The 24,864-nt window shown below is 49.1% G+C and overlaps 1 protein-coding gene and 1 long non-coding RNA gene across 5 annotated transcripts in view; both read left to right on the top strand.

Moving 5' to 3' along the window:
• The window catches only part of CACNA2D2 (calcium voltage-gated channel auxiliary subunit alpha2delta 2), a 587,546-nt gene that overhangs the window by 364,715 nt on the left and 197,967 nt on the right, over positions 1 to 24,864 (top strand). The gene's annotated exons all lie outside the window — the stretch shown is intronic.
• Positions 1,415 to 7,907, top strand: LOC122466493. The gene is made up of 3 exons (XR_006292062.1): positions 1,415 to 1,558; positions 2,015 to 2,262; positions 3,576 to 7,907. It is a non-coding gene; the product is annotated as an uncharacterized LOC122466493 (long non-coding RNA).

Genomic DNA, 24,864 nt, shown 5'->3' on the forward strand with positions numbered 1-24,864 from the left:
TCTCTGCACCAGGCCTTTGGAGCTGTACTGCGTAGCCATGCTGTGTGATGGCTGGGCTGTACAACAAGGAGGCAACATTGCATTATTTGTATTAATTGCTTGAGGACTTCTGGCTGGACAGTGTCCCAACACTTATTGAGAGACAGTCCGTGGCCCAAAGAGCCGACAGGCTTAACAGACCAGACAGACGGAGGCGGGAAAAATGGAGGGAAGATGATCTCCATTTTGTAGATGAGAATGCAAGACCCCAATCTTGCAAACCTTGGCACACGTGCTTTACTTTATGCACTGTGAGTAATTCTATTTACTCCCATGGGGCTGCTCACGGTGCATAAAGTTAAGCATGTGCTTTAGTCTTTGCAAGATCAAGGCCTGAGACACAAAGTGATGAAATGACATACCTGAGGTTATCCAGGGAATCTGTGGCATAGCTGGGAATTGAAACCTGATCTCCTGAGTCGTAGTCCAGTGCTTATCCATTTATACTCTGTTAATGTTCATAGAAAATCAGAAAGAAATGTCTCCCATGTCCGTGACCCTTTCGATGGTCAGTTTCTACAGAGGTTGGCGTCTCAAGATTTACTGGCATGAATGCTCGCGACAATCAGTTTCTAAGCAGCAATGCTGAAATGTTTGCTGAAAGCAAATTTCAGGTTGTACATTGAGTTGATAATTGAATAATTATAAGTGAGCGCTGATCATTCAGAATAATGAATGATCCAGTGAAGGGGGATCAGTTACTCCCAGTGACCCTGTCTCATGGCATGAGAAGGGGATACTCGAAGAAATGGAAAGGTATCCGATTTAAAACTGATATAATAGGAAATGGAGCCCGGCTGCCACTGGACATCTTCCCTCCCCATGCCAGCTCTACCCCCAAGGGAGAGAAGGCATGGAGTGGAGCATTGCCGGTGCTTGAAGCAGTAACTATCCAGTAAATTTCCAGTGGGCAATGCAGCTATTATCCAGGGAAGCAGGGCACAGCTAGAGAGAGATCCGGTCTAGTCTACAGCTTGGGCAGAGCTTGCTTGTACCTTGAGCCATCACTTGTGTGTCCCCGTCGGTCAGAGGCCACTGGCTGGCACCCTGTGATTCCCTTGCCCATCTTCCTTTCATTGGTCTGTTTGAACACGCTCAGACCCACCCCCTCTGCGTTTTTAATGCTCGCATGTGCAGGTTTGCCTTTGATGCCACAATCTCTCTTCCACCACAACTGGGAGCTTGAAAACCTTTTATAGGAGTGTAGCAGGGTGGTCACCCGCTCCGGCCCTGATGGGGTTAAAACAACCCCGGGGGCGGGGAGGGGGAGGGCTGCCCTGGGGAAACCAAAAGCTAGGCTGATGAGGAAGGCAGCCACGGCTAGGACCACGCCCCAATCAGGCCACAGCTGGCCCTATAAAAGGCTATGAGCCAGTCTCTCTCTAGCTGTGGAGAGAGACGGGCCTGGCTGCTGAGCAGGATACCTAGAGCGGAGCAGGGCTGGGGAAAGGCCAAAGGAGCTGGGGAGCTTCAGGCTGGAAAACCCCCAGGCTGCAGGCCTTACTAAAGGCCGGGAAAGGTACTGGGTTTGCAGAGGGGCAGCCCAGGGGTAGGCAAAGGCAGCAGGTCCAAACCCCCCTTGCTGATGATGAGTGGCCATTACACTGCAGTCTGCCCCAGAGAGTGGGGGCTAGATGATAACTGGCAGTAGCCACTGAGGCAAGGAGTGGATAGAGGGTTGGGGGTTCCCCAGGGAGGGGAGACCCAGAGACTGTGGGGGTACTGCAGAGGGCAGAACCCTGAGGGAAGGGGTACCAGGATTTGGGAGGGATATGGGGGCCTGAGGTAAGTGGGACACTGGCCTGCAGAGGGCGCTCCAGAGGCTGGAGAGCTAATTCCAAGGATGACCAGTGGGAGGTGCCGCACCAGTGAGTCGTGCCTTGCACAAGGGGTTAATTAATGTATGTGGATAAGGAGCTAATGCATTTGAACATGTGAGGAGCATTATTCCGATCTCACAGGCACCTCTTTCCAGGGCTCTAACACAGTGCAGACAGCTTGGCCGTCCGTAGCGATGGAGGATCTGAGAGCGCCCAAGCTAGTACAGACCCCTCCTGTTTTCCCATGGGATGGAATGCAGCAAATGTACCTTGTGTTTGAATGTATGATGAATTGTGCATCCAGCGCTACCACTCCTCTCGCCTGTCGATTTGAGGCAGCACAGACCCTGCATGGAGCTTGGGGGTTTGAGGCAAAGCTTGGTAGAAGCCCAGGGAAATGAAGGTAACAATGTACATAGGACAGTGATCAATTGGCCTCCATGTCCACTGAGGGTAGGACAAGAAAAAATCAGATTAGTTTGCAACAAGGGAGATTGCAACGAGATATGAGAGAGAACTTTCTAACTATGGCCAGGTCTACATTACCAACCTCACCCGCATGGAGGGTGTGCCACGTCAGCAGGAGAGCTTCTCCCATCGCCATAGCTACCGCCTCTCGGAGAGATGGATTAACCACGCTGATGGAAGAAGCTCTCCCGTTGGCATGGTAGCATCTTCGCTAAAGCTACAGTGGTGCAGCTGCACCAGTGCCATAGCTCTGTACACGTAGACAAGCCCTATAATCAAGCACTGGAACAAGTTACCTGGGAGGGCTGAGGAATCCCCATCACTGGGGGATTTTAAGAACAGGTTGGACAAACACCTGGCAGGAACGGTCCAGATTGACTTGGTCTCGTGGTCCCTTCTGGCTCTACATTTCTGTGATTTTACTAATCACAAAAGCTTCCATACTCCCCTGTTATGAGCTCCCGACCATGAGGGGCGAACTGTACACCAGCAAGAAAAGAGCCCCATATGCTGCGTGCGGAATGATGCTCGCTCCTAGCAAAAAATGCTGCAGTCTTGGCATGTGATTGGCAGAGGTCTGTGCTGCGGGCTCTCATGGATGGTGCAGCACTCTGCCGTGTATTTGGACATGCTGTGTAGTTCTGCTGGCCCGACAAGTTCCCTGGTCAGTGTGCACTAATACAGCACGGGGTGGCTGCTCACCCAACAGTGCCCCTCCAGAGGGATCCAAGTGTGTATTTGAGGGCATGGTGGGTACAGCAATAGCCACAGAGCTTTGTATTTTGCACAGAGCACTGAAGTCTCTGCTCATTTCTGAGTTGTATCTGCAGTTCACACTGCAAAACTGTGTGCAGGTACATGTGTGCATATCTATCAGTTGGTTATTTTGCAGAGCTGCATCAGCAGGACTTTGTGTTCAAAGCCTCTTCAGAAGAGCAAACGCAAGCTCATCACCCCCCATTTCATTTTTCTTTCCCTTTAATTATGGAGCCCACTTATCGACTGAGAACAGAAAGATTGTCTCTTTAACCTTGCACTTGCCCTTGTGAAAGGTTTACCTAAAAAGTTAGAAAATAAAATCAAATGTTCTAATTTGCAGTCATCTTGCCATTTCAAACCTAGTTTTCATTACCGTGCCGAAAGTGCATTGAAGCTGTGTTTATAACCCCTTTTTAGATAACAAATCACATTTACTTTTGGCTGGTGACTGTGTAGAATTGATATTTTTTTTTCTTTTCGGTTTAATAGGTTTGTGTGTTCAGGAATGATCTTCATCAACGGAGAATCTTTATTGTGTTTGATATAATGTCAGCTTTCATTACGCTCTGAGGGCGCACTGAGAACTTCTGTGTTACAGCACCAACCTTGCTGTCGAACCATTCTGGCTGAAAGTAGAACAAGAAAATCATTCACAAAAAAAAGTCTTCATCCTTTGCTCTTCAAAGCAAATGGAGGCCCCCTCCTTTCTAAAAAAGAAAAGACTTGGCAATGTCATGGGCATGGCATAGCGAGATCTGAGTGACCAGGAGCTTTCCCTCTGGGTGGTTGGCGTGGCAGGATCCCTTTGGCTTCCCTGTGGTTGGTGTGGCAAGAGTCTATAGGCTTTCCCCTCAGGTGGTTGGTGTGGCAGAAGCCCACTGTCTCCCCATGGGCAGCTGGCAAGGCAGGAGGGGTTGCTGAAATCAGAATTAAGGTGGAATCACGCAGGTCTCATGTGAGCCAGGCTTGACTTGATAGAAGTAAAGCAAGATGCCATGATAAGAAAAATAATAGGCAAGGCAAGATCAGATAAAACCTCTTCTTTCAGAGATGAAAAACCCTGTTGATGGGTCACTCAAATGTTTCCCCAGCGCAGTCAGGGAGGCAAAGGGAGGAAATTGGTTTTGGTTTTTTTTTGTTTTTTTTTTTTTAAATGCCAGGGCAGATCATGACAACAGTTCCCGCCTGTCACTGGTAACGTATTTAGCACCATGTTGCTGGAGGCAGTACAAAGGAACTCGTAGGCAGAAAGCTACAGGAAAGGCAGGCATGTTTGCAGCCACACCAGTTATGCATTAATCCAATATCTTCTACCCACAGCACTGGGGTGGGTCAGGTGGCAGTTCAGACTAACTGTCAATGCGATCAGCTTCAGGGAGGACTTGGGGTGGATTCATCACCGCACTATGTGGGAAATAGATATCTGTAGATAGCCCAGTGATAGATAAAGAGATCAGCCTTTGCCAGTGCTTCCCACAGGTTTTCATGGTGCCTGAAACCAGAACTCCCTGTCCTTGCGCAGATACTACTGAATGAAAGCAGTTGGCTTTTAATGGGGAAAAAATGTAGAGTTCCAAGAAAAATATTCATCTCTTCCATAAATGGAGCCCAGCACGCCACCGTGGATTGCAGAGAGCCTCAGAGAGCAGTATGATGTTAATATCAGGGTCAGACAACATTTGCTTCTTGGGCCTTTGCTGGCTTGCAATCCAAATTGTTTGGGAAGCTGGGGGAAACACCACTTTAGCCAGGATGCAGGATTCACAGGATTAGATGGAGCTGGAACAGCTACAAGAGAACATGAATGGCTATAAATTAGCACATTGAAAATCCAGTGTGCCACAGGTTTGGCAATAAGCAATGGGAAAATGGCCACTAGTGCTCCAAGATCCCCTTAAAACCCAAAACTAGCCAATGGGGGCAGAGCCTGGAGCCCATCCTTGGACGAAGCCCTCACTGATGTCAGTGCGAGTTTCGGTGGGTAAGGACCTCAGGAGTTGGTCGATGGAAGAAGATGGGCCAGACGAGTAGGTAACTTTGGGTTGGCTGCTCTGTGGACTTGTGGAAGGAAATTCTGCCCTAAATAGGAAAGGGGTTTGGGAGGAGCATTCAACAAGCTGAAGAAATGGCAGAGGTGCTAAAGCTGGCAGCCTTGGAGCAGATTGAAAAAGTCAGCTCAGACATTATCAGTACGTGGATCTAGGGGTCAGTCCTGGAAAGCAGTTGTAAGCACCTCAACGTCTTTCAGAATGAATCTCTGCCACTTCCTCTAAACCCAGAGTCATCACTTAAATATTTAGAAGAGCTGCATTGCGGCCAAAGCTCCAGTGGCCATCACAAAGAGAAGGCCAGATTACTTCTGGTGTTCACTGAATGAAAGGTTTAGAACCAGTGCATGCAGCTATCTCTGGCATACTGATTGCTCAGTGAGCATGAAGAAGGTCCAGAGGCAATAAGTAAAACAACAGTGGCTTACAAACCAGAACCCATCCAAGAGTCATCCATCCTTCAGACAAGATGTTAAACTAAAGCCCCTTCTGTCGTGTATCCTGGTGAAAAGTAAAGATCACATGAAGGGAATAAACTAGCCTTCCTTCCCTCAGTTTAAGAGGCTTTTTTTAAAAAAAGGAGAGGGCATTTTTGGTGTTGGTGCAATAAATCCTGCAACATCCCTAGGAACATATGTTCCAGTGTTAATTATTCGCTGTACTAGCACAGCATGGCAGACTCCAACCTGGAGGGATTACCTGTAGAGCTGAGAGGGTAGTTCATTCTCTGCATCCATCCAGCCTTTGGCTTATTAGCTGAGACAGCCAACCATAGAGACCACTTAAGATGGGATTTTTTTGAACAGGGACACCTGTCCAGAAGGAACCAGACTGAAACCAACAGCTAATTTGCCATAGGCCATGAGATAAGATCTTCCAGCCACTCCTGACACCAGCTAGATTTTAAATCGTTGGCTGTATAATTGAAATACTTTATGTCCCATCATCAGTGCTCCCCTGTCAGCTACCCCCTAATTCTGATAAAAGCTGCCAATGCTTTAAGCGATGTAGGAATTATAGCTGAGTAGGTAACAGCTGCTGTGTTTGCCCACTCAAGTATCAGTGTCCAACTCAGAGCTGTTAAAGGAAACCTTGCGCACCAAAGCAAAATCCTCTCCTATTTATTACTATTACTGTGTACCCAATGGTTCTGGGGCATGAAGAACCACCTGAATATGTACTATCAATTATAAATGCTTATATCAACGGAAAGATTTGATCATGAACAGACCAGATGATACTTTGCAGGCATGCCTGCTCCCTTCAGCCTTCTTCCACCTGTTAACTGATATGACGGGTTCGTTATTTAGTGGGTTGCTTGTTTGTCTCATATCTTAAAGCTGGCGTCTAGGGAAGCAATTCCATTTTGTATTCCCGTTCAAAGATCATAGAGGCCAAATTTATTGTTGGCAGAAGTGGTTGTAAAGTCACCTCAGTGGAGTTACATGAGCCTGTGCAAGTGGCAAATTGGGCCCTGCAGGTGCAGCACAGCTTCAAAGCAATGCACATCTGTGTTTGCATCAGAATCCAGCATACCTTAGGGGATGGAGCGTGGACAGAGCTACCAGCTTTGGACCAAACTCTGGACTCATTTGTACCAGCAGTAGTCCCTCGGAGTCATTAGAGTGGCTCCCAGTTGTCTTCAAGGTAAACGACAACAGAACTTGGTCCTTTGTGAGCCAATTAAATCTTCAAAGAGATTTCATGTGCCCACGGGCCCTCCATGCTGACTGACTGAATAAAACTGACAGCTGGGGAATATGAGATATCCCCAGATCAATGCAACTCAGCAGGAATTACTGGGAACATCTAGATGAGTTGCTAAAATGTCTCTAGGGTGTATGATTAGCAGAAGGGCCCTCACAGGCAGAGGGGCCAAGATCCCAAGGAGGCCTGTCGACCCATAGGAAAGGATTAGCTAATTGGAGTGAACTTGCAGAGGAACAGAAACAGAGATTGGTACCTCCAAACCCCACTTTGGATGTCAGTAACTAGTGTGAGGGCTCCAAGCTACGTGAGCCATATTTCACCTCTGCACCCCAAAACAAAGGAATTTTGCTAAAATTGCTAAAATTACTGGCTACAGGCTTCCTAGACTAAATATACAGGGACTGATTCTGATCTCGCATACGGTGATGTAGATCAGCACTAATTCCCCTGGAGTCAATGGAGCAGTGCCAGTGTGAGATCAGAACTAGACCCCACCTACAGCATCCCAATAACTTCTAGTCCCTGTGCTGTGTTTCTGCGACACAACTGCTGTCGTTACCCTGTGCGGTCTGTAGGATGTGATCATGCTCTCCAAGCGCTAAATCCTAAAGTCCTTACTCATTTCTTTACTTGGAGGGAGTCTTCCTGAGGCAGGACAGAATAGAATATAGCCCCAACAGCCTGCTCCTGCTTCTGATGAAGTCAGTGGGAGTTTTGCCATTGACTAATATGGGAGCAGGATTGGGCCCAAAGTTGTGCTAGGTTCTACGAAGTGAGCCCATAGAGATGACTGGCTCAGCCTCACAGTGATACTGGCCATCTCAGTCCTGCCATGAGTGCAGGACATGGGACTAGAGGACCCCTCAAGGTCCCTTCCAGTCCTACGATTCTGTGGCCATTGTGCTGTCCCTTAGTAGGAAGGAGAGGAAGATGTGATTCAAAAGCCACTCGGGGTGTATAAGCCATATTCCAATATCAGTCATCCACAATGCCCTGCTGTATGCCGTGGATTCATATGGTCCTGTCTGTGTGAGCTATTCGAAGGACAGATAAAATATCAGGGTTGGAAGGGACCTCAGGAGGTCATCTAGTCTAACCCCCTGCTCAAAGCAGGACCAATCTCCAATTTTTGCCTCAGATCCCTAAATGGCCCCCCCAAGGATTGAACTCACAACCCTGGGTTTAGCAGGCCAATGCTCAAACCACTGAGCTATCCCTCCCCCAATAAATGGAGGCTAAGCCTTAGCCCTTTGTCTTACATGAGCCACGTGTGCAGTACATGCTGTGTGATCTTTCATGTGTGCCTCTCTAAACCGTGGCCAAAGGGGATTTTAGTAAACATGTGTTAATGCTTTCCACTGGTGAATCGTGAGGCTAAGGGCTGGTGTGAATGATGGTACCCACCAGAAATCCCTGCAGATTGCCTTGTGAGCTGTGCCCAGAGATGGTCAGCTGGGCTTCTGGTGCTCACACACGAGCTGTTCCATCCTTCCAAGGAGGCATTTTCCTGGGGTTGGAAAGTTGTGCATATGAACCGCACTGCAGCTGCGCATGTGACTCACTTGCCTGCCATCTCTTTGGGCTGTTTAGCTCAGAGTCGTCATCCAGGCTCTCTCCACCCACTATGCTGCAGGACCACAGCAATGATATCACTGCACTAACCTTTTCAGTGTTATTTTTAGTTGCTGTAACTGATGTAGAGGGGAAATGAACTATTTCTGAGGTACCAAAAGAGTAAGAATAAAAGTGAACTTTAAACTGTATTGTAAGCAAGGGAGTTACCATGAGGGTGGTAACAAGAACAGAACCTGTCCCAGATGTTTTCCCATAACAACTAGGGAGCTGATCTCCTCTTGGTGATGAATTCTTAATATGATGGTGGCCGATACTAACCATTCCAATTACTTTCTTTGACCTTGGCTTCTTAGGCTTCAAAATTCCCCTCCAGTTCATCAGACAGGGACTCTCCTCCACCTGGCGCATACTGGAGAGTGGTCCTCACCTGAGTAGCAGGAAGTGGGTCAAGATGCAGCTCCTGGGAAGGTCACAGATTTGTTTGTAATTAGTTGGCTATTAACTCAGTGTTTTAATGTCTCTGCTGTGCGGATCAGCATAGGTTTGAAATTGAAATGTAGAAACAGGATCACCTTGGCCTTAGTGCCTGGGAGGCTACATGTAAAAAGACACAGAGATAGCAAGGGGTGGAGCTTGCTCTAGATACATGTGTGCTTGACCTACTATTACTTACAGATGGTAGAATCTAGTTTTCTGATGGTTTGGGTTTCTAGAAGGTGGAATGGGTAGAAAATGCATATTTCTCAGGCAGGAACCCATCTACCAGGAGACAGTCTGGAAACGCCAGAGTTCCATCTGCCAGGCAGCTGCCATATGAGTATCCCAGGCTGATGTCCATCTGCGCAGGCTCATATTTACTCTTTCTAAATCCTGAGCATGAGACCATTCACCGGAGAACAAACTGAGATCCACCAGAACTCCTCCTATGTAACAGTAGATGTCTCTGGCAAGATTCCATCTACCGGTAGATGGATGTGACCAACCAGAATTTGTCTATAGGCATGTTCTAGGCAAGAACAAAGCTTATGGGCTTTCAGTGCATTAGTCCACTGATTCTAGGAATTAGACAATGTGTCATGATCGATCTTGGAGATCAAGAAACGCAGTCATATTAATTCTCCTCCTTTCTCAATTGCATCACGCTGTCTTTTGTTGAAGTAATGTAATTCCAAACTCCTGCTTTGAGATTCTCTTGAGCTGGTGCTTCAAAGGTGTGTCACGCACTTTGAGATCCTCAGATGAAGAACAAAATATTACTAATTTTAATGCACTCAATGAGACAAAAGATTCACAGACAGAAGGTTATAGCCAAGCGTCAACTGATGTCTGAACTCAGATAGCAAATTGACCCAAGTACATTAGTTTCAGCCCATGTTTCATTTGTGATCATGGACGTTTTTCTGGGCATTTAAAGGCTTTTTCCACTCTACGTTTCTTAACTTTTGGGGAGGGATTCATGGAGATGAGCTGGTAAGGGTGAGATGGCGCCTGTAGAAATGCAGTGGAACAGGTCATAGCAAGGATTTTTCATACAGTTCTCCAGATGTTATATAAACTGCCATGTTGAGTTAAAGAAATACTCGAAGCCTAGATTCTGACATCCTTCCTCATGCTGAGTATTGCGTGACTCTATGACTCTATGGGCATCTCGCCCAGATTTCTGTTCACACTCAGGCCTCTCCAGAACCTGTGACAAGTTGTCTAGAAAGGGTGTGTGGCAGGTGGGCTTGTTGGGGCAGTAATGTGCTGTAAGCTGGTGCCCCCCTGGCATTTCCAGACAAGCTGAGCTCCACTTACTGAATCAGCCAAAATCCCCTTCTGCAACACCCCGGATCCCTTATCTTTGAAATGCTTAGGGCACAGGGTCTTGTCTACCGAATGCATTGACTCCTGCTGCAGGGGATGCATTGGGAGATTTCCTAACCAAGCAACAGATATTTAACGATTAAAAACTGGCCCAAAAGAGTTGGCACTTGGCTATGACTTTCTGTCAGTGATCTATGAACCCTTTGCGTTCTCGGGTGCACTAAAAAATTATTTGCTTTTCATCTCAGGATCTCTAAGCACCTGACACACATTGAAGCAGTCTCTCCAGCAGCATTTAGGTGTTTAGGTACCTGATTCAGTCCCCAGTGTCTTGGCCAACACATAAGTGGGGGTTTTTCTGGGATTTGAACTGCCGTGGGCTTCTGATGCTCTGGACAAGGTTCCTTTGAGCAGAGGAAGTATGTAACCCACAGAGGAAGGGTGGTGTTGTTATAGAGCTTTAGCTCAAGCTGTAACAACTCCCTGTTTTAGTTCTAGAGGTCCCTGGTTCAATCCCCAGTGTGTTGGCCAAGATGGCAGCCATCACACCAGCCCTGAGGAGAAGCCTAAAGAAGAAATTGAGAAGGAAAAAGAGAAGAATGGCAAGATTGGGCGGGGAGTTTTGCCATATGTATGACCAAAAAACCCCAATTTCACCCATGCTTTGTTGCCGGTGTCACTCTCCATGTACGGCTGTCAGGCTGAAACATCAAAGGTGCCTGAACTAGAAGATGGTTTCTTTATGGTTCACATAGATTAAAATGAGGCCATGGTTGTCAGGAGCACCTGGTTGGATGAGTTCCGAGGACCACAGCAAATCAGAATGCATGTTTTTTGGAGGTACCAGAAAGTTATGAGTTGGCAATGCTTCTGAATCCCTGGCCTGTGATAGAAGGGCATCTGGCAGTCCGTTCCCCTACCATCGCATGGGACCAGTTCTCCAGTCCTTCCTGGGGTAAAACTCCCACTGAATTTGGTCAGTGTTTTGCCTGAGTAAGTGTAACCCATGCCTGCTTGGTGTCATGCTCTGTGTCCCTCTAGTGGCACCTAGACCATCTAGTGATTGCTGAGTCTGCTACAGCCTTAGGTAAGAGCCATGTGTGGCTTTTAATTCATGCAGTAAAGGCTCATGCCCTAAGCTTCAGAGGTCCCAGGTTCCATCCTGCCTGTCAGTGACCAGGGTCTGTAGGCCTTACATAAGGAATTTGGGACTGAGACCATGGTCACTCCATTGGGTTTTACAAGCAAATACCAGGGGATGACATGGTATTTACCAGCTTCTGCAGATTACCATGTAATTTCACTTAGATCCCAAAGCAATTTCCATGTAACCTGCACAGAGGGTTTAGATGACTGAGGTCTACAAGCCATCAGGAACAGTATCCCCGATAATGTCACGGCAAACCTGGTGGCTGAACTTTGTGACTTTGTCCTCATCCATAACTATTTCACATTTGGGGACAATGTATACCTTCAAATCAGCGGCACTGCTATGGGTACCTGCATGGCCCCACAGTATGCCAACATTTTTATGGCTGACTTAGAACAATGCTTCCTCAGCTCTCATCCCATAATGCCCCTACTCTACTTGCACTATATTGATGACATCTGCATCATCTGGACCCATGGAAAAGAAGCCCTTGAGGAATTCCACCATGATTTCAACAATTTCCATCCCACCATCAACCTCAGCCTGGACCAGTCCACACAAGAGATCCACTTCCTGGACACTACAGCGCTAATAAGCGATGGTCACATAAATACCACCCTATACCGGAAACCTACTGACCGTGATACTTACCTTCATGCCTCCAGCTTTCATCCAGACCACACCATACTATCCATTGTCTACAGCCAAGCTCTACGATACAACCGCATTTGCTCCAACCCCTCAGACAGAGACAAACACCTACAAGATCTCTATCAAGCATTCTTACGACTACAATACCCACCTGCTGAAGTAAAGAAACAGATTGACAGAGCCAGAAGAGTACCCAGAAGAGTACTACAGGACAGGCCCAACAAAGAAAATAACAGAATGCCACTAGCCATCACCTTCGGCCCTCAACTAAAACCTCTCCAGCGCATCATCAAGGATCTACAGCCTACTCTGAAGGATGACCCATCACTCTCACAGATCTTGGGAGACAGGCCAGTCCTTGCTTACAGACAGCCCCCCAACCTGAAGCAAATACTCACCAGCAACCACACAACAAAACCGCTAACCCAGGAACCTATCGTTGCAACAAAGCCCATTGCCAACTGTGTCCACATATCTATTCAGGGGACACCATCACAGGGCCTAATCACATCAGCCACACTATCAGAGGCTCATTCACCTGCACATCTGCCAATGTGATATATGCCATCATGTGCCAGCAATGCCCCTCTGCCATGTATGTTGGCCAAACCGGACAGTCTCTACATAAAAGAATAAATGGACACAAATCAGACATCAAGAATTATAACATTCAAAAACCAGTTGGAGAACACTTCAATCTCTCTGGTCACTCGATTACAGACCTAAAAGTGGCAATTCTTCAACAAAAAAGCTTCAAAAACAGACTCCCACGAGAGACTGCTGAACTGGAATTAATTTGCAAACTGGACACCATTACATTAGGCTTGAATAAAGACTGGGAGTGGATGTGTCATTACACAAAGTAAAACTATTTCCGCATATTTATTTTCCCTCGCTACTGTTCCTCACACCTTCTTGTCAACTGCTGGAAACGGCCCACCTTGATTATCACTACAGAAGGTATTTTTTCTCTCCTGCTGGTAATAGCTCCCCTTACCTGATCACTCTTGTTACAGTGTGTATGGTAACACCCATTGTTTCATGTTCTCTGTGTATATAAAATCTCCCCACTGTATTTTCCACTGAATGCATCCGATGAAGTGAGCTGTAGCTCACAAAAGCTTATTCTCTAATAAATTTGTTAGTCTCTAAGGTACCACAATTACTCCTTTTCTTTTTGAGGTAACCCTGTGTGTATCCTGTAATGATATGGTGCTTACAATGCCATTACCCAGATGCCGTTTGGTAATTAGAGTATAATTAAATGGTTAGCAGTTAACGTAGTATTGAGGAATAGTTACCTGGTGTCAGTCCCCCACAGTTTAAAACAATGATCTACTTAATCAATTCCCTGCCAATCAACAATGTCTCATTTAATCGATTCCCTGCCATTGCTGGGGCCTCAGGCATCGGTGCACTTCAAGACCTTGTATTCTCTGCTTGTAGCAGACAGTAGTTGAGTCTGTGGGCTGTATATGTTGGTCTCATTTCAGTTGTTGGATTTAGTGTGCAGGTGCTGGGGGTGTTAGTGGCCGGTGCTGGACAGGAGATCTGACTAGGTGACCTGGTGGTTTCTTCTGGCCTTCATCTCTGTGACTCACTTTTCTTGTCACTACATTTTCATTCTCGGTGAAGGGAATAACGTGTGCTGGAAACTAGGCTTCAAAGTCCTCCATATCTTCCACCCACCCCTTAGCTTTCCTGGAGTCCTATTCAGAAAGAGCCTGCAGACTGTGTGTGTCAGATTTGAGGGTGGCCACTCCTAGAAAACATGTTTCTGATCCAGGATGTCCACGTTCAGATGTGGGGGGAGTCCAGGGACGCTCACGGATATGCGCTCTGGGACATCAGGATATCCACTCCCAATGAGGCCTCAAGTATCCATTCCCAGTATGTGAATGTCTGATTCAGGATTGCTGGTGACATGTCCTTATCCAAGGAGGCACCACTTCAGGAGCATGCATATCTGCTGCAGGGGTCATGTCTAGAGAATGAGAAAGTGAAGGAAGCCATCACTGGAATCAATAAAAAGAAGGGCCCAAGCCAGCTCCGTGTGCATGCACATTGCAAGATGAGAGGCATCAAATTAGCCATACCTGCGTGTTAGGTGAAGAGCCACTGGAGATGAGGATACATAGGGTTGGGGATTGTAATGTGGAAGAGGAGCACGGATGGTTTGTCAGTCAGTCAGTCTGTGTGAACCCTGAAATCCCAAGAATTCCAAAGCGCTGTGCAGGATAATAAAACTAAAACCAGCAGTGAGGGGTTGGAAAGGAAACCAGGCTGGAGAGATTAGGTTTCAGCTTGGATGAAAAGAGTGAGATCTCTCCAGAGACATGCCCCAGTGGGAGGAGAGAGCTATACATCCAAAGTACACTGCATCTTGAAGAAGCATCTCCAATAAAGTGGCTTTGCTATGCTTTACTGTCCAATCCACGCAAGTGAAAAGGGGCTGATATAAAAACAGGAACAATTGTTACCTGAGCCCTTTGTAAGATGTGGGCCGCACTTCTGGAATGAGATCTGGGACTGGGAAGCAGATCAGGGTTGGAAGAACATAGCCTACTGGTCAGAAGACCCAGAGGGTAGCAAAGACCCTGATGCAAGCACATCGGATGAGTGGTAGCCCATAGACAGTCTGAGTGTGAAGACCACAATAAAATCTATCCTGGTAGAGACTAAGGACCAAGTTCTGAGTCTGTTGATGTCAATGGGATCTTTACCGTTGATTGCAGTTGGACCGGGATTTAGCCTGAATGGAATGTTGCTGCTGACATCCCGTTAAGGGGGGAATCTAGGGATGTTTCTCATCTTTAGAACTGTTCTACTCCCATGTTGCTAGATGTCTTGTTCCTGCCAGGGTCACAGCATGAGGAATTAATGATGATATAGTGGCTTGATGTCACTTTAGAAGTGATATTATCCCATTGCAAGATCTATGGCATCTTTTAATCGGAGTATTAGCTGCATTGTGCTGGCTAGACATCTTAGGCATTCTGCCAGTGTAAATCCCCCTATCTGTCATTTCCATCAGATCTGGTATTCTTCACTTCCTGCCCACTGCAAAGATCTGCTGTTGGCCCCTCCAGGCTGAATTAATTAATCCCACTGGGCACCCGGATGCCATGGTGGTGGGCTCCCAGATGCATGCATGAAGCATTGCTGTGTGCTGTTGAACAGCTGCTGAGCTTCACCTGCATTTCAGCGGTGGGTCCTGTGGCCTGTGTAGGGCTCTCTTGGACATGCTCTGCAAATCTAAGTTCTAATGAGGATGATTCCATAAATAGTTGAGCCCACAAGCCTATCTCCCCATGTAAATGCTTTGTGTTATGGAAGCCAGTCAATCCCGTCAGGCTGAGCTAGGCAGACCATGCCTCCCGCTCTCCTCCAGATCTGTATTTCTCAGCAAACTGGTCACTTCCTGAGTTCCTGAAGAGAGGGACACACACAGTCTCGTCCCACCCACCCCCTCAGGGCGGGGTGGACCACAAGGCCTGAACCCTCCATCGGTCCTGTGGGTGGCAGCTGCTGCTTCTGAGACATGCTGGCACAGCATCTGGTTGGCTGACAGGCGCTGCTGGGCCCCGCAGCCTGTCTTCAGCTTTCACAGCTTAAACATCTCAGGCAGCGCATGAGTGACTCCAGCAATCAGATGGTTTGTGTAATGTGTATTTAACCCAAAGCCTCCCCAGCGGGGAGCGGTACACCCACCTGAGCAGATGGATGCTAATTGGAAAGCAGGCCAGGTTTGCTTAGGAGCAGGTGAGAGAGGTGTGTGAGCAGGATTGAAAACCTGCGTGGGGAAGAGAATCTGAAAGCGGAGCAAATACAGGATTGTGGGGAGGGGCAAAGGAAGGAGCAGCTACAGGCACTGGCGAGACAGCAGAGAGCAAGGCAGTGTTGTCGTCAGCCATCTAATTAGGATTGCTAAACCTGAGCCATTATGGCCTAAGTAGTGACATCAGTTCAGAGGCTACTGACCGAATGCCTTCTGGCAAGGGTGTTTGACTGCAGAGCCTCAGCCAGCCTGGGCGGAGAGAGTGGCCGTGGCAGGAATCTCTCTGCATCGATTCCTTTGCTGCCTGTCTCCCAGGGCAGTGCATGTAAATGAGGCAATGCACTGGGAAAGGGTCGTAATGCAGTTGGGAAAGACGAGAGAGTGCGTGTGACAGGGAGAAGGGGGCTCAGAATTACACGTGGGAACCAGGTGGAGCTGAGACAGTCAACCAGAGCAGAAGGCCGTAAATGGTGCTTAGATACCGCGTGCTTCAGAGCAGGTCTCTTGGTAGCTCAAGCTGAGCTGGCCCAGGGCTGGTCAGTGCAGGAATGGGGAACCTCGCAGCTGATTCAGGTTATTGAGCACACAACATTTTCCCCTCTGAGCCAGTGACAGCACAGTGTCCTGCTGCTGGCCCTCCTGAGGGGCAGGAGACAATCCAGTCCAGTAGGTAGATCACCAGGCTGGGAATCCGGGGAGTTGGCTGCTGTTGCCAGCTCTCCCGTTGTCCTGCCGGATGCCCTTAGCAAGTCCCTTCCTCTCTCCGGTGGGGTCTACCCTAACGCTGTTGGGCAAATTCTCCCCCTCTTGCTCTAGTTCTGGGGCATTATTACCAGTAGCATCAACTACCACTGCTTTACCTAGCATGTCATCTAGCCCTGCCGCTATGCAATATGGTGCTAAAAAACCCCATGGCTTGTCTACATTATCGATCCTACTGTTTCTAGCACCCCTGGAGCAGGGCAGATCCTGGGAGAGAATCTGAGAAAGACCTTGCTGTGACCAGCCCTCGTTCTCTCCCTCTGAGTAACGGATGTCATAATGCTCAGTCACCTTTGAGATCGATGGAAGGGAAGAGCTGCAGAGGAACCGTGGTTCGTTACCATTCCCTAGGTCAATGATTCTTGAAGCAATCTGGGGAAAACTTCCGTAGGGTTAGTGCTTCATTAGGGATGGGGCAGACACCTGCAATCAGTGGGTCGCCAGCTATCTCGCAGCAGTAGTCATCCAATCTGAGATACAGACGATGTGGTTTGGAATGGAAGCATGCAGGCTATGTTACAGCGCTGGCGCTGTGTACCGGCAGCAGGGTCTGGAGTCAGGCCATACTATGGTGGATGAAGGGGCAGAGTGGGTTCTGCAGCCAGGGCTGCCCAGTGGCATGATTCTTGCAGGACAATCATGCTCCCGGCAGGCCAGTTGCACCTGCCCGCAGCTAAGCTTGGGGCAGGAGCATCAGTTGCAACTTTTGGACACTAGTGGTCCCTGTGGAGCTTAGCTTCCGGCAGTCTGGCTGTATGGCTGCCTTTCTGCTTGCTGCCCCTGCTGGACCCATCTGTGGATGGCACAGCAGCTGCGACAGGGTAGGAGCATGGGCAGGGGCAGCGGCTGCCTCAGTGGCCCAGCTGGCAGGGATGGGGGGGGGCGGGTCTCGGTATTATATTTAGCTTAACAAAGAGAAGGTGAATGAGTGACTTTGTCACAGTCTAAGAGTACCTACGTGGGGAACAGATATTTGCTAATAGGCTCTTCCGTCTGGCTGAGAAAAGTCTAACATGATCCAATGGCTGGAAGTTGAAACGAGACCAATTCTGACTGAAAATAAGGTGTGAATTTTTGACAGTGAGGGTAATTAGCTGTTGGAACAATTTACCATTGTTTTCCTAAAAACTGCGCTCTAGGAATTATTGTGGGGCAGGTCTCTGGCCTGTGCTAACCAGGAGGGCAGGCTAGGTGATCACAGTGGTCCCTTATGGCCTCAGAATCTGGGAATTTGTAATAACCCTCTGCCCCCTATAGAGATCCCCATGGCCCTGCCTCCCAACCAGTCTGCAGACCCCCTTCCTCCCACTCCCGGACCAATTCCCTGCTGCCCTCTAGAGAAACCCCCTGCAAACCCTAAAGACCCCGTAACCTCCAGCTAGATCCCAGACCCCCTACCTCCCAGAGAGATCCCACCAGAATTCTTCTCCCCAGCCAGTCACTAGTCCCCCTCAGAGACTGCCCTTCCCTCAGAGACCCCACCACAGATCCTGCCCCCAAGAGAGATCCCAGTCAAACCCCTTCTCCCCAGCCAGGCACTAGTCCTTGAGAGACCCACTGAGTCCTCCCATAAAAACCCCAGAGATACTCCAGCTCCCAAAAGAGATCACCAACTAGACCGCAGCCCTCCAGAGACCCCCATACCAGCTATCAATCCCCATCCTACCACTCCCAGACATCTTGGCACCCCCAATCTTCCACAGTACCAGTTACTCCCACCTACCTAACCCAATCTCAGAAACACACTGGTACCCTTAGCCGCCCACCCACCTCCCCATCCTGCCAGTCTCAGTGCTGCTGTGCTCTGTGCACCATCTCCCGTCCCCACCACTGCTCGGGAAGGGGTGTTTTGACCATAAACTGAAGTGTATGGGTAGGTGTGAATTATTTTCAGATATGCAGACGAGTTCATTTAATACTTTGCATAAAATGTCACCCATGGAGCTGTACTGAAGTTGGCAACTTGTGTGACTTGGTCTGATCCTTCTCCCCTTCATATCCTTCAGGGCTCTGAGCTGGGCTGGTGATCTCTCTGCGTGCTGATGATTTAGCCAGGGACAAGGGTGCTAATTGTTGTATCTTCAATAAACAGAGTGTATTGCCTTTTCCGCTAAAAAAAATCCCGTGTACTTATAAGCATAACAAGGGGACAGGTTTCAGAGTAACAGCCGTGTTAGTCTGTATTCACAAAAAGAAAAGGAGTACTTGTGGCACCTTAGAGACTAACCAATTTATTTGAGCATAAGCTTTCGTGAGCTACAGCTCACTTCTCACGAAAGCTTATGCTCAAATAAACAAGGGGACAGTGATTTTTCCAGGTTAGCCTGCGTGCCCTGAATGGGCTGCAGGAGAAGTGAAGGAAGAGACACTCCCTCCGCTGCCACGGCCTCCCCCAACCCCACTTGGGCAGAAGGGGCACTCTCCCTTGTGTCTGAGTGTCAAAGGCAGCCCACCGCTGATGGAGAGATTACATGGAGGGAGTGTCAGGACCTCTGGTAACCATCTGTGATTGGCTGGTGATATTTAGCAGAGGGGAGCTCACCTTGCATTTCTCCCACCTCATTACCCTGCTGGAGGCATCAGAGCATGCTCACCTGCTGTCCCTGGCAGAGGAGACCACACACGGCTGGGCCGCAGACTCACACCCACCCCTGGCAGCGGCAGCCCGAGTGCCATTGCCATGGGACGGCAGAAGCTCACACGCTTTCACCTTGCTGTTCAGCACCACTCAACCAGACTTGCATTAGCTTGACAAGCTGGACGGGTGCTGCCAGCATGGAGAGAAAAGAGACAGAGTCCTCAGGTCGCTGCCAGAGACAGGGATGAGCCGCACAGCGCATGCTGTGTGTGTGGCATGATTCCCAGTGACCGCCTGGCATCATCGTCTGTCCCTTCCCAATCCAGGGCCAGGTTGTGCCATAGCCCCATGCCACGCCTCTTCTTTCTTCCAGGGCTAGGGGCTTTGTTTCCTCATCACGGTTGGGTTAAATGTCTTCAGGGATTCCTGATCGTTTGAGGAAGTCTCTGACTCGTATTCTGGGTGTTGGAGTAGAAAGCCATGCTGTGTCCTCTCCCCCGTCGATCTCACAATCTCTGTCTGGCTTTGTCTCCCCCCATTTCTCCCCTGAGCATTTGGGAAGAATCTGCCTTACTTTTGTAAGTGGCATGTCTGCAATTATTTTTGTCATTGTTTATTTGTATTACTGTAGTGCTTAGGTGCCCTAGGCATGCTCCAGAACCCCAGTGGGCCAGGTGCTGTACAAACACAGAACACAAAGTCCCGGCCGCAAACTGCACCATCTAAGTATAAGGTGAAAGACAACAGATGGATATAGAGAGAGTGACAGGAGAGCACAAGGAAGCAATAAAAAACTATTCATCAGTTTGAGAAGCAATGGTCTCAGCACACCGGCAGCCTCACTGGTGTCAAGTTTTTTTTGTAGGCTTCATGCCAGAAGAGAGTTTTAATGTGTTGCTAATATGTCAGTACTGGACGGGGATCTCTAGCAGCTTGGCTTGGTTCTGGGTCTGAGCTGTTCTTGTTTTAGATGCTGATCTGGTGTCCAGGGCATGTTTTGGTTTTGAGTGGGATTATGTTTGCTCGGCTGGTCGTGGGGTTAGAATTGTTGAGCGTGGAGAGTAATGATATACAGAAGTGGATCATGTTTCCACATTCAATTCTAGCTCCTCCTGGGCTCACTCCCACGCTGGCTGGCTACCATCCTAGAGATGACTATAGAGTGCCTAAGAAACGTGCCCTCAAGTCTCATGGTGATGAGCATATGATAGATAACTGGAGGATAAAGATTCCCTGTCACTTTTTATCACATACTCTGTGTGTGACCTTAACTCTGGTCTGTCACGTGGGCCGCATTACAGTACTTCCTTTAATTACATGATCACACACTAGTTCTCAAATAACCCAACAGAATACTGTGCCGTTTCTACTGCAGCGTCAGAGAAGCCCCCCTTCCCCTTCCATCTTGTGGTGCATTGTGGGATTGAGGCCTCAGGTTCTTGTCTGGAGTGACACTGGCTCCAATCAGAGCTACTAATGGTCTCCAAAAACAGAATCCTGCCGGAAAGCTATCCCGCAGCACAGAGGGAGGGACAAGTCACCCCTCTACTAGCTTTCCCGGTGCTGCGTGTCTGTGTACTGGCCTGAGAGACAGAAAGCACTTTCACAAAAAGAAAAGGAGGACTTGTGGCACCTTAGAGACTAACAAATTTATTTGAGCATAAGCTTTCATGAGCTACAACTCACTTCTCATCTCTCTGAGCTCTGCTACCTTGCACTGCCCACTTATGTCACCTCCTCCTCCTCCGGAGCTGGGCCATCACATGTCAAAGGCGAATTTAGCTTTTCAGAGGAGCTGCTAGAAGATAAAATGAATAACAAAGCACCTTCTGGATGACTGTTGTTAGTCACACTCACTTCTGATTAAAGATCATTAAACATGAAATTAGCTCATTTGTGTTACGGGTCTCCCAGGGGTTCCGTTAATTATGAAGTGCAGATGGCCGCAAACTGGGGCAGCTCTGGAAAGGGGGCAGAGCTGTGTGGGAGCTGGGAGAGACGCGGGGAAGGAGCTGGGAAGGCAACGGAATAGAAATTAATTTTTTTCCCTGTCCTTGTTGTTGTAAACCCCTCAGCATTTCACAACAAATCACAGATAATTAATAAGTACATTCCCTTAATGACTAGGGTTTTTAATAGCAGAAATTGGAAGATGCTGTGTCAATTCTTTCTTTCTTTTCCCCCCTTTCAGTTTTTTTTTCTTTCTCGCTCTAATGAGAGTTGCTGAGACTGCTGTGCAATGGGTGATGCAGAAACCCGCTTCCTAATCCCAGCCCCTGCCAGGCTGACTCCTTGGCTGCCCTTCTATCCTAGCCTGAATTGTTGGCTGTGCCAGTCTGCCATAGAGGGACCTCAACCAGTGCCAGCTCACTCCCATTCAGTTGTGCATTGCCCCATAGCTGAGACCTACTGCTGCAAACCACCCATGCACCAGGGCACGTGCTGTTTAATGGGAGGCTGGAAGCATGGTGCTCTGGGTTGAAAGCAGTGGGAGCCTGCGTTCCAGAAGCACAAGGTACCATTGCTGTCTCCTGGGGGTTAAAACTATTGTCAAAACAGTTCACACTGTGAGCTGTTAAGAAAGAGAGATCCCTCAAGTCCCCAGACAGTCAGGGGAGAGAGACAAGCTGCAAGCTCCATGGGGAGAGAGCAGAGCCCCATGGTGCGTGATGCGGGAGGTGAGGGGACAGAAACACAGCTAGAGAAAAGTTTCGACAGGTGCCCCTTACAGCTGAAGGTAGGTCTTTACTGCAGTCACGGGGTGTGATTACAGCTTGAGTAGCGATACCCAAGCTAGCTTTTATCTAGCTAGCTTGGGTCCCAGGGCAGTGAGCTAGCCCAGCGAATAGTTCTGCAGGGCTCTGGGCAAGCTAACCTATAGTGAAACACACGCTGCTGAGCTTGGCTGCTCTGGGACCTGAGCTAGCTACATTAAAGCTAGCTCGGGTACATCCCACCCCATGGTTACAGTGCAGACATACCCTGAACGGCAGCATCCGTGCACGCTGGGAGCAAATTGCAGCTGCAGCACCTTCTCCTGCTAGATAGTTGTCACCTTCCCCAAGCACGCAGGGTCCACCATAGCATGCTGCACTAGTGCTGGGCAGTACTGCTGGCTGCCCTTGCCTGTGGTGGGGACAGCAGCAGTGCCCCTCCAGCAGCGCTCAGTGCCTCTGTTGCACCAGAACACATCAGAGCAGTGTCCCAGCACCTACAGGGCACAGGGACCTTCTCTGAAGCCCAGCTCAGCCTGAGAGAGCCTGGAAGATGCCCTTTGCTGGTGCCGGCACACTGTGGACAGAAGAGGGCAGGTCTGGGCTAGAAAATGGGGACCGCATGGAGTGGGAGGGGGCAGGAGATGGAGGGAATGAAACAAAAGTGGGAACAATTAGGAGCACTCCAGGCTGGGGGCCTGGCACTGGGCCAGGCAGGAGCGTGTAGTGCCCAGGAAGGTTTGGGGAGCAGGTACGTGTAGGTGGTGCTAAAGGAGCATCTCTCTCAGGTTGGGTGCACAGCACTCTGTCATCATGAGTGCAGATAACTACATGCTACACCATGGGGATGGCGGGGGAGTTCATACCGTTGTTCGACTGTCAAGCCACCTTGTTACAAACACGGGCAGTGGCAGATCTGCAGACAGCCAGGGCCTGTGACTGACAGCTTGGTTGTTGTGCAGCATCTTCGAACACAGAGAGCATTTCTCCTGCTACAGCAGGCATGACCCTTTCGTGGCACGACAGCCTTCCGCGCTCAGTTCAGTGCCCATCTGCACTACAGATTCCACCATTGCTGTGCAGCCAGGCCATCCTCCATCCCGGTCACAACACAGCTCCGCTATGCAGCACAGACTGGGACCTGCCCACGCTGGAACCTCGTCCCGACTCCTGCTGGCTCTGTGCACATCCCCAAGGCTTTGCCTCAATTCAGAAATGCGGTTGCATGAACGAGGATATTTCACTCTCAGTAGCCTGTTTGGTGCTTGGCCTCTATGCTCAGACTGACAACACAGGGTGGTTTGGGGAAGGTGGACTCATGCCCGCCAGGAACATGTGCATGGGTGTGCACATCTGCGGTGCCAGCTAAGGTCGGGTGCGGGGAGGGTTATTTTGAAGAGGTTCTCTTGCCAGCTTCCCCCTCCGCCCCCCTTGTGCTGGCTCCATGCAGTGCAGCTCTGACGTACACCTGTGTAATTAGCAGCAGATGCCCCAGATGCCAGCGAGGCTGCTGTTTGTCATTCTCTTCCATTGCAGCGACAGGCGAGTCCCATGTGGGGCTAAATTGATCACGTGCTGCAGAGAAGCTAAAAGTAGCACTGAGGCTCCTGAGGAGTCTGCTGCCTTCAGCTTAAACCCGGGGGGGGGGCACCTTTCATCTCCACTTCCTGACTGGACTGCTGGGAAGCCTGAGGGGGACGACGTGGGGCTAGCAGTACAGCAAGGCAGCACAGCAAGGGGCCGAGGGAAGAGAGCGCGTTAAATGGAAGAGCTCAGAATCACTGTAGGCAGGGGCTCTGAGAGGGAGACTGCTGCAGGCTGACAGGGCCAGTTGTGATGGCCCTCGCGACTCTCCTGCGCAGCAGCGTCTTCGCAATGCAGCAGCAGCGCGGTGCATTGTCCTCTCCGTCACAAACCCCCAGGAGTGACTCCCAGGGCACGGCTCAGCCCTTTACCCCCTGTCGTCACTCGACGGCCTCAATCGTGTCACAGCCCCTGGGGCGCGGGAGGGAGGTAATGGGCTCTTTCTCCTAGCTGGCTAAGCCCTTCAACGCCAGGAAACGGCTAACTCTTCCACCCTAGTTCTGCCCCTTTGTGTGTACGCCTCGGTAGGTTGCAGCCCGTAATGGCACACTCACGGCGTAACATACTGTGTTCTCCCTGGCTTTAAATATACACGCGCCATGCCTTGTCTTCCCTTGGTGCACAAACCTCCGCAATGGGCCCAGAGACTGGCAATGATTTAGGGGCCCCCTCCGTCCCAAGAGGAAAGCTAGGAGCAGTACAATTAGGAACATTGTGATCAAAACTGTTTACAGCTTTCATCACAGCTTTTGCAACACCGCTGGTGTTCAGATATGGATCCTGGAGAGTTAATTTGGCTGGTGAAATGCTAAGGTTCCCAGGGGTTTTAGTGAAAGCTTATAGTCCTGTTGCTATAAATAATTCACCTTTTTTTCTAATAGCTATGTATTTTCTGGAAGGGGGTTTGTGCACACGCCCACCAATCAATTTCACTTATGTGAATGGGTGTGTCCTGTTGTATCATGCCAGGAGAGGTGCGGGCACCTGGTCTTTTGCACATTTCCCAGGGTTGTTTGCTACCTGATGCAGGGATTCTTACAGCCTCTTTAGATCAGGTCTTGTGGCAAGGCTGCGTTGCGCGGCTTCCAATTGCTTAGGGATTAACACATCACAAAAGGCACGGGGGCGGTCAATAGGAGATTATAACACCCCAGACAATCAAGGAAATATTAAAGTGTAGCTCAGGATTATGAGAGAGGAAATGTTTGCATCACACAAAACAGGGACTTTGGCAGGTTGTCTCCATAAGACACATGAGCGGTTCCCGGGAGAGGTTCTGAGACATCTGGAAAGGGAATAAATTAGAAAATAGTGTGTCATAAATAAGAAGAAACGAACCCTCACACTCAGGAGCCCGTCCTCAAAATTCAGACTGAATTAAATGTACTATAATCCTTCATTTTAGAAACACCAGGAAAATAA

The sequence above is a fragment of the Chelonia mydas genome, chromosome 7 (assembly GCF_015237465.2).
Source record: "Chelonia mydas isolate rCheMyd1 chromosome 7, rCheMyd1.pri.v2, whole genome shotgun sequence".
NCBI classification, from domain to species: domain Eukaryota; kingdom Metazoa; phylum Chordata; order Testudines; family Cheloniidae; genus Chelonia; species Chelonia mydas.